Here is a 12,469-nt window from a genome sequence, read left to right as displayed (position 1 = left end):
CACCACAGAGCCAATCGCAAAAGGTGCACCTCGCGGCTACACTCGGATATTGCCGGCGCGCAAGGAACAAGCGCAGAAACATGCACGCTTGCAGTCACGGAAGGACGCGCATGCGCGCAAGCGTCGGTCTCGACACCAGGGGTGCGCCGCTAGAAGGAGAGGAGGAGCGCTCCGCCACGCGCTCGCGCCCCCCGCAATATTTTGTGGCCGAGTGTACATTTCTTGCAACTTGTCACCAATAGTTCTAACACGTGCATGTTGACAGCCTGCTACGGAATCTTCAGCGATCGTTAGAAAGAAGGACATAAAGTGCAACGCTACAGAAGTGATACAATTGTATGGTGTAATGATTACAGTGATAGCATCATAATACAGAGAATGCAAGAGGAAAGATTAAATTGTGACGTGAACAAAGCAGTAAATATAGCGAAGACTACTTACACGTGTATACTGGGTGTTCAAAGATAAGCTTTACGGAATTTTTAAAAATCGACTGTCGCAGGTAGCATAATTATTATCGTTGAGCTGGGTTATTCAAAGAGGCGGACATTAGTAGCGTAAGAATAAAAACACACATTCGACTAAGTAACAAAAATTGACTAATGAACTTCTTAGTTAATTACTTTACGACACATACTGCAATTGACAAATTGTAGCCGGCGAGCTTGCAAGACGCATCCACTTGAAATGAATTTACACACTCTAAAAACAAAGAGAGTTCCGGGAACTCTCTTTGAGGGAGTATCTGCTTGTCCCATATTTCACTCCCTTTTCAGGAGTAAAACGCCTCCATCTCGGAGAGAGTACAGCAACTCCCCCGGACAGAGTATTAGTACTCCTCCTCAACAGAGTGCTAGAACTCCTTCCAGAGTACGAATACTCCACCCCACAAGAGTATTAGTACTCCCTCGAACCGAGTGCTTCTACTCCCCCAAACAGAGTGCTTATACTCCTCCTAATAGAGTGTTTGTACTCCTTCAGACAGAGTGCTGGTACTCCTTCCAGTTGTGTGAAAGCACTCGCAATGCAGTGCCATGGTCACATCAGAGGCGATTCACACCACTTACATGTCGGGGATATTTGATTCCTTGATAAGGAGCTCCTGCATTTATGCTTGGTGAATTGGATTTGATGTTTAGTCGCCGAGTCACTCGAATGAAACATATTTTTCTTAAAAGGTCAACATCTTTATTGATCAAACAGTCACAAGGCAAACTGAGGAACATTTCGAAAAAACATACAGATACACATAAAATCTGATTACACGAATTTTCATGAACTTTACAACACATCTTGCAATATTAAATAAACATTTTCTTTAACATTTCATCGCTAATGCAGTGAGAAATATTTTTTATTTTCAATTGGCAACATTTAGAAAAATTAAAGTATACAATGCAAAATCAAACAAATAAAAAACATGCGCAAACTCGCGAAGTATTGGCACTACGATTGAAGAGAAAGATGCACCACATTACTGGTCAAAAAACGCATTTCAAGCACTAAACTCGTGTACTTATATAGCGTAGGTTATCAGATGAGCTGCTAAGCATGAGGCTGGTAAAGTAATTTGCGCAGGAAAAGTTTTTCATGCGCAAATTACTTTCAAGACAGCACCTCGTTTGATAACATCCTATGTAGCGTATGGATGCTCCTGACTGAGAGTATACAGTATATTTAGAAATGTGTTGTATATTTTCGTGTAAAGCCGCACCGTGTAGTTTTGGTTATAATATTTCACATAGTTATTCATGCATGGGCTGCATCCCCTTTTTTCTAAACGCGCATCTTGCCGTGGTAGTCCAACACTATCTCCGCTCGGTGTCAAGGCAGTACAGTGGCGTATCATAGCTCCCATTCGGTTGGATCCAAAGCTGGTACTCTTTTGGCAGAAAGCTCGACTTCAGTCTCGGCGTCCTCATGCAAGTAATTTACTGGTGCTGTCGGGATCGTGCCATCGCGCTTTCTCACGCACTCTATTTCGTAGACAGCTACTGCCACAGCGAACTCACGCATTTCACAATTGTTGTGGTATTCTTGTTGTCTATTGTATGATTTTCTTTCTCATAAGACATCACGTGATAGTTTGTTCATTTCGTACAGATGCATCTTCTAATGATCTGATCCGGGAAGTGGGGATTTCTGCTTCTAAAACAATCTTTTCCGTTTCATTACTAATACATGGCACATGTTCGTAGCAAAACACAAAGGAGCAATGCAAGGAAGCAAGGAAAGGAAAAGGCCACACCGGCAAAGAACACCACTTCACACATTTATCTTCATTCTAGCAGCGCCAGTTTGGTATCAATGATAACAATGGAGGCTGGCTAGTACATCTTGCTTTGCGATTTTTTTTCTGCTGAATTATTCTATAATTCCGTGTGCTACTTGGTCGTGATGCAGGCTAAAGCATATGCACCATCTCCTGCTACATTGGTGCACTTTCAAATGCGAGTACATTGCTGCCATAATAACTCATTGATGTTCATTGCGGCACTTGTTAAAATACCTTCTGGTGTGCCCAATGAAGATGCGAAAAGAATCTGACAAAGTCACATGCGCATGTAAAAAAACATTCGAAACTTTCATCTTTGTGTGACATACTGTCTTTTGAAAGCTTTTGTGCCATTTAGTTACATGGTACACCCAGTATACCCACAGTTTAGTTTTCTCGTCCAAATTGCATGGCAACACATTTTGATGCTTGGGAGTGCGCTCCTCTGCACCATGTGGAGTCGTGCTGAGCTGGCTCCTTGACACCATTTTCTCCTTGCAGCTGCCTTCTTGAGTTTTATAATACGGGCGCCTGAAAAACATTGTGCGCGCAAATGAACACGAGGAAATACTGTGAAACCATCTAAAAACAGTCAAGGAAAAAGGTCATGGCACTAAGAAGCCTTAGCACTAAGTATTTGAACTGTAATGCAAGTGAAACATGTAAATGACCGTAATAGTCAACTTCCAAACCAATTTCAATTTTTTGACTTAAGGAAAGAAAAAAGAAAACTGGCCGTCAGGCCTCAGTCCAGCACCAGTGTTACAAAAATTCTGAACAATAAAATATTGGTAATTGTTGGAACACTTCGTACACGCATCCCCTCCTCTAGGGGAGAGAGCAGTGGTGGTATTGTCTGCATCTCATTTCTGACGTTATGAACAAATAAAATTCCTGAAGACAATTTGGGCTCTTTGGCTTATCTAAAACAAAAGAAATCAGCCGCCAAAGTAAAGGGAACATAGCTAGTGGAGTTAAGAAAAGTATAAAGACTACGCTCGGCATACACAAGTGGCCAACAATAACGCAAATGTGGTGCTAGAAGGATGACAGGACATGACATGAAAAGGAGGTACACCACCTTTAAAGAAACCCGTCAAACTTATGAGACCGAATTCTGTACGCTCAGCTTATGCTGCACTTGAAGTTGATTACGATATGAAGTGCTCAATTCTGCAGTCATTTAACTCAACAGTGAAGCGTGTAGTTTTTATCTAACCTACCGAAAAGCAGAGTGCAAAGCTGTATGACGAATTCAGATGTGTCACAAACACCGCTTGTGACACATCCTAGGCACGTGCCCACTGTGCCCCCCCCCCCCTCTGGTTATGACACTGCTCAAGCCATAATTTGAGGATCATATTTCCAGTAGGCATGACAATATGGTCATCTAGTTCAATGGATATTACTGGGTGTGATTATAGGTAGGAGTAGCAAGGCCTGTTATGGCAAGCTTACCTACATTTCAAGAATGACAAGAAACAGTTCACTGCGGCCTGCATCTAGGCTTTCTAAAAGCATGAACTTATTTCCATTTATGAGGTACACAGTGGGGCTCATTGTTGACGGACTCGACTCTAGCTGCAGTTTGAAATCTAGTATTTTACATTCTTGAAGGCATGTAAAAGCTTAAGTTAGACCAGCGTTATTAGTTTATTAGACCAACTTATAGATTGCGCATGACAAACGACTGGTAAACTGCAAGGTAACATTTTCCTTTGATACTTCATTTCTCACGAAAATACCAAGATGGTAAATACATTTCAATCTGCCCTGCAATAGCAAAATGTACAGCTTACGCTTGGATTCCACAGAGGAAGGTTGATCTAACCGTTCGTACGACATAATTTTTAAGTGCGAACTCATACTAGCAAATGCACAGGCATATCAAAAACACTAAACGTGGAGACCAAGCCAATAGCAATAATGTAGAACGTCCCTGCCACTGTAATCCTACAACAGTAGCCACTGTATTCAATCCCAGTGCATAACTCGCCGCTTGACCAGTCACCGAGTCCATACACAACGCGCCTCTTCACATTCGCACCGTGCTCGGAAACCGCAACATGAGACACAAAATCAGACATAAATCCACACCAATTTAATACATTGGCAAACAAAGGTTTATTATTCAGCACAAAACAACAATTCCTAATGCGTATTCAGGCAGTTTAACATTACGCGCCAAACTGACCTCACGCAGCCTGCAGCTGTATGCCTGCGGCAACTTCCTAACAGGCGCTAGCGCTGCACGTAACTTCACTGGCCGCAGATTACCCATGGGCGAAACACAGTGTCAAGCGCGCGCCTTAACATAACGAAAGCATGCCGCCAACAAGCTGAAGCCTTTTGTTATGTAACTCCTTAGTTAAAGAAGGCTCCGGACACCGTAGATTGCTAAACTTAATAAAATCAAACACATAAAACACACGCTAAGCACGCTCGGCATTGGCACGGAACCATAGGCTGGTGAAGAAACCTTTTTATGCGACGCCGCGCCTCAATTATTATTGAACACACCGTGCTTCACTGAGCGTTTGCGATTTTGAAAGCTCTTACGGATTGCGGCAAGTGATAAAATCACATGCCGTCATCGTGACGACTGGCTTTTTCTATTGACATCGAATGACGCAGCACGCATACCTAGTCCGTTGGCAATCGCGGCGGCTCAACAGGCTTAACTTCGCGATCACTGCCTGGCGATAGCATGTCATATACGCAGAATGTGCCACGTAAGTTAGAAATCACTTACCGTGGAGTATTTGTTGTTCAATCCAACGAACGATGAACGACTGTCCTCTTTTCGCGGCGGTGAAACGTGGCGTCCCCCAGTTACGACTCGAGAGATAGGCATTTGGTTCAAGTTATGTGACACTCTATATATTTAGTGGTGATTAAGGGAACAATAAAACCATATATATGTGTAAAACACATAGACGTCTACATGTGTGTGTTTCAGATATATATTTAATGTCAATATTGCTCAACAATTCTCAATAGTACTCAACATTATTCAACAATATGTCAACAACAATTAGTCAATGACTTTACTGTTGTGAAGCGCTCAACAACTTTATTGTTGAGGTATTGTTGTGTACGTTCAATAACTATTGAGACATTATTGAAAGGATATTGTGTCAACATTTCCTCAACAATATGCCAACAACATTTCAATAGTCATTTTTATAAGGGATCCCACGGAAGAAAAGCGAGTGGATGCGGCGAGTATAGCACAGAACTAAAATATCCCAATCCGTCATACCTAATACACGTAAATCACAGTCTGCTACTCCCCAATAGGAGAACGATCTGCAGGAAAGAAAGGCCGACCTAACAGAGTCACTCTTCAGGGTTCTTTCGGTTGGTGGGCTGCCAGCATCTAAACGCAGAGTCCTCGAGTAGCCCTCGTGGGCAGCATGCGAAGGCAGCCCTCCTAATATGGCTTCCTCTCCTGTCGCCCCTTGTTTCACCGTCCACGGCAGTAATTTCTCCGAAGCGCCCATTCAAGTTGACGTGTGTGTCCTTAAGCTCCTCGGTCTCTCCGGAATCACCACTCCACGACTGAATGAATGCACCATACGCTGACTTCCTTTCGGGCTTATATGTGCAGCCTACATATCGCCGACTTTCTTCACCTCCCGCTTATACACAAAAAGTTACTGACAGGCAAGCGAATGAGCACCATGTAAATGCACCTAATCGGGCATTCCAGCTTTCACTGTTTCTCGTCTCTTGTTTAATACATCTCGCCTCGAAGTTGCCAAGTTTCTGCCCTAAATCTCATACAACTGTTCTCTGTACACTGCAGTAAATATCTATTTTCTCACAAGCTTGGTGCAACATTGCATTTCGTTCATTTGCATTTTAGCCAGGTATTGTGTGGTGTAGGAGTTTGCGCCACGAGCACTCATCAGTGGTTTGAAGATATTGCCTTCCGAAGGTTATTGGCAGACTTGTGTTCTTTTTTTTACATTGCGATTTTTACGCTACATGTATAAGAAGGCCTCCTGTGATACAATGAGAAGAAAATGCATAGGCACCATCAAGGAGATTGCAAGTATTCGCTAAATGAGAGCCGCGTGGCACAAGCACAAGTGCGTACGGCAGGTGCACGCGGCGTTTGACCATGCTCACCAATCATGGTTCGCTCACACCAAACACTAGCGAAGAATTCTGCACGCACTGGACACCCTAAGATATCCGCAGCACTTGAGTGAATAAAAATGCAATGAAGTAGTTTTCATCGTTATTCGACATTATGTGAGCACCTTCCTTAAAATAACATTTGTAATGTGCGTGCCATGAAGGTAGAGCACGATTTATTTGTTAAGAAACTTGAGTAAATATTCACATAAATTGAAGATTTACCGGCATTTAGGGTGGTACACGTCAACTTCCTCAGTTACGTTAGGACTCTTTTCTTTCTTGAGGACGGAATATTTCACTTGACCGATTGTTTGATCATGTACCCAATTGAGTACTTTTTAATACGAATAAAATTATTTGCCTACTTCAGCAGTATTGAGCTTTTATATCTATCTAAACTGGCCATGCGACTGGCCGCTCGAGGCACGTTACGTGTATTCTCGAGCTTCTTTCACGCTCGGTAAAACATTTTTATGTAGCAAGGATTGAGCAACAAAAAGCTGTTTAGGGAGATTTTCAAGTTGCTCTACAATTGCCTCACTGACACTTCTCATCTAATTAAAATATATGACAAGTTGAATAATTATTTAAGACTAATTATATAATTAGGCGGAATGCAATGAACATTCGGAGTATCTCCAAGCGGTGGCAAACGACATTACCTTGGTACTGTTCAGCTCAGTTGTATTTGCATATTTTTAAATCTTGGTACGTGATAGTTGGGACATCCTGTAAATATGCTAATCCGTTATCGCCTCTCCTATGAAATAATAAATAATTGTGGATGTCGCGTTTTTTTCGCCGTGATCTCAGTAATAGAAAGCTGGTGCTTATACGCCTTAGTAGGTGCCCGGTTCAGCGGCGTGGGGTCGTCTTTCTTTGGCGCCCGCTGTTGTTTGGGCGCGGTTTTGCTTTTGTTATGTTGCACCAACTAGCATAAGTCGCCGTTATTCCGGATACTGCATAAATGGCCAAGCCATTTATGCAGTGTTAAAACGTCGGTATTCATAGGGTACTTCACGGACTTTGTGCAAACTGTCTATCTCTGTTCATCGGTATGTATGGATATTTGTACCTAACCATTTTTCCACCTACCGGGATCACTCGGTACTCTATAGTCGAATGGGCAGCGCATCGGGAAGAGGGTTCAAAACCAACCGTCGTACCAACTTGGGTCATTGAGTATGTGGCAATGCGAACATATGTGCAGGTCTCCTACGAACCTCTTTCCCGCCGATATGGGTCACTGTAGATGTGGGACTAGATGGCTACCGCTGTTCAATGAGACTTCGATGGTGACTTTTAGCACTGGGTATGTGTCACTTGGTCTGTGCTGGTCTTCAATGAATCTCTTTGATGCCAAATAGGGTCATTGGGTTTGTGTCAGTTGGTGTGTGGCGTTCTACAAAGACAAACTTCACCAGCCTTTCCCCTGTCGAGAAAACGGGGTAAGCAAAGCTTCTGGCAAGACAACGCTGTGGCAGGCGTTCCGCTTCTTTTGCCCTAAACTCAGGGTCGGTGGCTCTTCGCTGACGGTTGGCCTCAACACCGTGCTCCCGCAAGTGGGGACCCCGGGCTCTTCACTGACGTTTCGCCTGGGCTTCGTAAGCCCTCACGCTAGAATTGGCAGGTCGTCGACGAGAGCTTTCCCGAGAGAGTTCGCGGCGCCGTTGCTCAAGCCAGCGTGCTACTCAAACGCAACCTGCTCCTCGGCGGAACGCACCACGCGGACTTTCCCATCCCACCGCCGAAAGTGATCAGAGACGAGGGAAACCCGGCGGAGCGCGCGTCAACCCCCTTTCCTTCCCTTTCCCTCCCCGCGACACACCAAATGACCGTGATTGGTCGAGCGCGTCACGTGATCAGGCGCCGGCGCAGCTTGTCCCGCACCTGCTTTGCTCTGTGAGTGGAGCTGAAATGTGTCGTCTTGGTATAAGCAACACGTGATCTCTTTCTTTCTTTCCTTCTTTCTTGTCCCTGGCTCATATCCGCATAACCCTCGCTCACACCCGCATATCCAAGGCTGGTATGCGCCACATGTGATTTTATTATCGTTGATTGTGACGTAACTGACGAGCATATGGTGTTATTGACGTCATGACCTATCAGTCATGTTAGTCATACATTCGTAAACTTCCAGGAGAATTTTGGTATGTACCAAGTGAACTACACGCGAGTTTTCAACAGGTTTTCGACAGGGTTTTAACGTGATAACACCACAACCACCGCCACCGACACTTGTGAGGCAATGCAAGCGTCGCTTCGAAAAGATGCTTTAAGTTTTCCGATGCAGATCGGAATTCAACAAATTGAATTGATTGCAGGCTGGGCCACAGGCCGCTGATATTTCGCCGGAATATCGGTCGATGTGGGTTGGCCTTTGACGAGTTGCGCCATGAATGCACTGGGTATGTGTCGCTCTTCAACGAATCTATCGCCATCTTGCGTCACAGTGTATGAGCCGCTGGGTGTGCGGCAAGAGATGGAACAGTTTAAAGCGTCTGCACGCACTGGAGAACCACGCTTCTCGTCTCGGATGCCGTGCGCGTACTTCTCTGCAGTCGCACTAGATGGCGCAGTGTCCAAAAAAGGTCGCAGCGTCACCCGAAACGTGAAGCCTCAATTTCATAGCAAATTAGTAGAGAGCTATGCGCAGTAAGGATATTAGTGTTATCGGCTGTATAAACTTGGACACATTCGCTTACTAATTGAATTAACAAGCATGGTGTCAGCGCGCACAAGCAAACATGAATAAATCCTACTCGATGACCGCAGACAACCGCTGTGAAAACGCTGGCGTGAGCAAGAGCAGCTGCAGCAGCGGGCTAATGTTCGTGCGGTCTATCGCTTCAACGTAAACTGAGCGGCGAACGCACAGCGCATACAAAGCTATGAGCCGTCTGCAGATCGCTTTCAAGATACGGTGCGGGCGACCGCCGCTGCCGGGAAAAGTAGAAGTACGCAGTTGCGGGCAGAGTAAAAGCAGCCCCCCTCCCTCCCGCGCTGCCTTCCCGCTTTCCTCCTTTCGCGTGCGAGACTGAGTCGCCAGTTCCCCTTGCGCCGTTGGTGCCGCAGAACAACGTCGCCGCCTCCCTATCCTCTGCCTCCCTCCCATCCCCCCCCCCCCCCCATGGCCTTTCGCGCGACAGCCGCGTTTGCTCTCCGCCGGGCGTTCCCTCTCCGTGAAAGCGCGCGTCCCTAGCGCCCTTTCACTCGCACATACAGCATACGGCGCGCGGCGACAGTTTTATCGCCCTTGGACTTCATACGGAACCTCACGGTGATGACGACAACGGCGGCGACGGTGACGCCGACGGCATAAATACGCTTTAAGTGTCCATATAATTGCTATCGCAATAAAAGGAGCGCGAGGGAGGAGCCCTGCTGCCACCTGATGCATTGATCAATGTTCGCGCGCAGTGGCGCATCGTGTATTTCGGAGGCCACGCAGATTTTCGCGGAGGTGCCAAAAAAAGCTGCCGAGTGTTCCTAGGCAAGCGCAAAATAGTAGTCTCACAGCAGTACACGTCTCATACATAATTCGTTTCAATGTTGACAATACGTTGTACCGTTACATTGATTCCATAATAAACGCATTACCGTCGACAGGCATCGTGAGGTAGGTCCTGCCGAATTTTTAAGGACGCGATGTGGGTTATTTTTTAATTTTTATTTTTATGGCGAGTATGGCAGCTTCAGATGCATAAAAGCTTCACGATGGTTTTATGGCGGAGACGCCTGGCGTACCTAATATTGCGATTGGCATCTCCAAAAATAGCAAGGGCTTCAGTAACTCTCCCTTCCATAAACTCACTTACTGCAGTGCCACTTGACTACATTTATCATTTCATTTTATTTATACTTGAGAGAGCCAACTTTTAATGGCAGAAAGGTGGAGAGGTCGGCCTGAGTGAAGTTAATTTCATTTCATTTTATGAATAGCCTCACATTTTATTATTTCATTTCATTTTATTTTTAGTTCAGTGTCTTTCCTGCTCTTAGTCGTTTTTTTCCGCTGCCACTTGCAAAATTGCAGTGGTCGGGGCACATAAGGACGCACTGTGTATCTCACGTAGTCCACCTTGACATGATGGGGTCGCGTGTCTCACTGGAAAACAGACTTGACGCTCGTCGAACCACGGAAGCCATGAAATACATTTACTGCTTAAGGTAAAAGCCTTTGGAACTCTTTATTGGTGATGTAAAATGACGACATCGGTAATACATATAGCGCCTGCCCTAGTGAGACCACCGTGCACAATGAACGACAAGACTTCTATGTGTCCTAAGATGCCAGAACTTTCAGTTTCTCTAGGGCAGCCTGGCTTGCTACTTCTGCTGTGACTAAGTTTTTCTTGGTGTTGAAATGCATCTCAATACGTCCTTTTGGAGATACATTACCAAAGTAGGTATTGCGAACCTGCCTGCGTATGGAATATGAATTCGTAGAGACGTCGAGAGGCGACAAGAGCAATCTTGCAAGTTGGAGTAAGTGGTCCCGCGGGGCCCTGCTCACTCACGTCTTTAGCTGTCCTGCGGTATTTCCTATTTAGTCGCTTGCCCTCCGCGATGGTGTAGTCGTTGTCGGAGTCCATGAGCTCACGTTTGCAGAAACAAGAACCGGACATCTACATGGTGACGTGGCGAGCCTTACAATATATCACTGGAGGCCAAAATGCGAAGAGGCATGCTCGATGCAAGTGATGGCATGCGGTCTCTCATCGTCTCCGATGGTTTCTTGCCCAAAAAGCACAATTAGGCCTCCACTGTAACAAAACTATCGCAGGAAGGCAAGGAGCTACGCTTTAATTTCGTTTTGTTATCCTTTTACGATGCGCTTGCCCCGTTCACTTCGTCTTCGTCTTCTCCAATTTTTATTTTGGTAGTGTTATTTGATTTCAGCACAGTATACCAGGAAACAAATTGGGTAAAATCTAGCAGAGACGAATCAATAAACTCAAATGGATCACTACTGCTTCAAACTATTACTTTTGTTCAAAGTCACGCAGTCCTCTTTAAACTTGCCTTACCCTATAGGAAGCTCGCCAGTGCGACAGTGACAACGACAACACGACTCTAGGAAAACAGCGTTGTCCCGACTTAAGTGTTGTCGCAATAAAATAGTTCCTGTGTATATCATTCATCAATATCTCTAGAAGAAAATTATAAAAGCACAAGCAGCCGTGAGTGACAGGCCATGAAATCCCGTTGTATGCTTTTTAGTTGAAAGCAAAAAATAAGAAATACTTCGATCTCTGAAGTCTGTATTCTACAGAGGAACATACACCCAACAACAAAGCTTCAAGATGGAAAAAGAAAGGTCCGCTTTAAAGAGAAAAAAAAATGAAATTGACCTTCCAAAAAAAGAAATCCTCCGGTAGTCGAAAAAGGCTACATATAAACGATCTTCTCTGAGGTATAACTATTGCCCTTAACACAAAAAGGAAGTGTCCAAAGCTTCGTTTTTCACATACTCGTATGCATTAGATGTTTTGCATGATTTAATGGCAAACTGCAAATTACCACTCAGTCGCAACAGCACTCTTAAATCACTGCGTTCAGCCTGATGATGTCTTTTACGCTGATTTTTACTCCTTTTCACTGCTCCCACTTGCTGGCGAAAATTACCTTCAGGCCGGTAGTTATGTGAGAGAATCTCATAAGTATAACCACAAGATGACCAAGTATACGTGTATTAAATTAATAGCAAAAATAACGAGTCAAAAAGAAATATAAAGATGGAGAGGTTGAATCTGCTATTCTTAAAGCAATTTTTAACGCTGTTCACTCCGCCGTCTAGCGTTTAATTTTTTCCGCGTTTGTGCCCAATCATTTATCATTCTCGTTCTTATCTTATGGTTTATAATTTACGTGGTTGCATCCATTTCTCTTGGTCTACGCACATCTCCCAAGATGTGGAAGGAAGTAGCCGTCTCTCATTAGCTCCTTCAATTATGGTTTTTCACGAGCGAGTATCCTTCGCATGGAAGGAATCTAATTTCTCTTGCCGGAACAGCCAAGCAAAACCGATCTGGCACAATGTTCTTG

The sequence above is a fragment of the Dermacentor silvarum genome, chromosome 4, assembly GCF_013339745.2.
Source record: "Dermacentor silvarum isolate Dsil-2018 chromosome 4, BIME_Dsil_1.4, whole genome shotgun sequence".
In the NCBI taxonomy this organism is placed as follows: Eukaryota; Metazoa; Arthropoda; class Arachnida; order Ixodida; family Ixodidae; genus Dermacentor; species Dermacentor silvarum.
Note: the sequence above shows the minus strand (reverse complement) of the source record.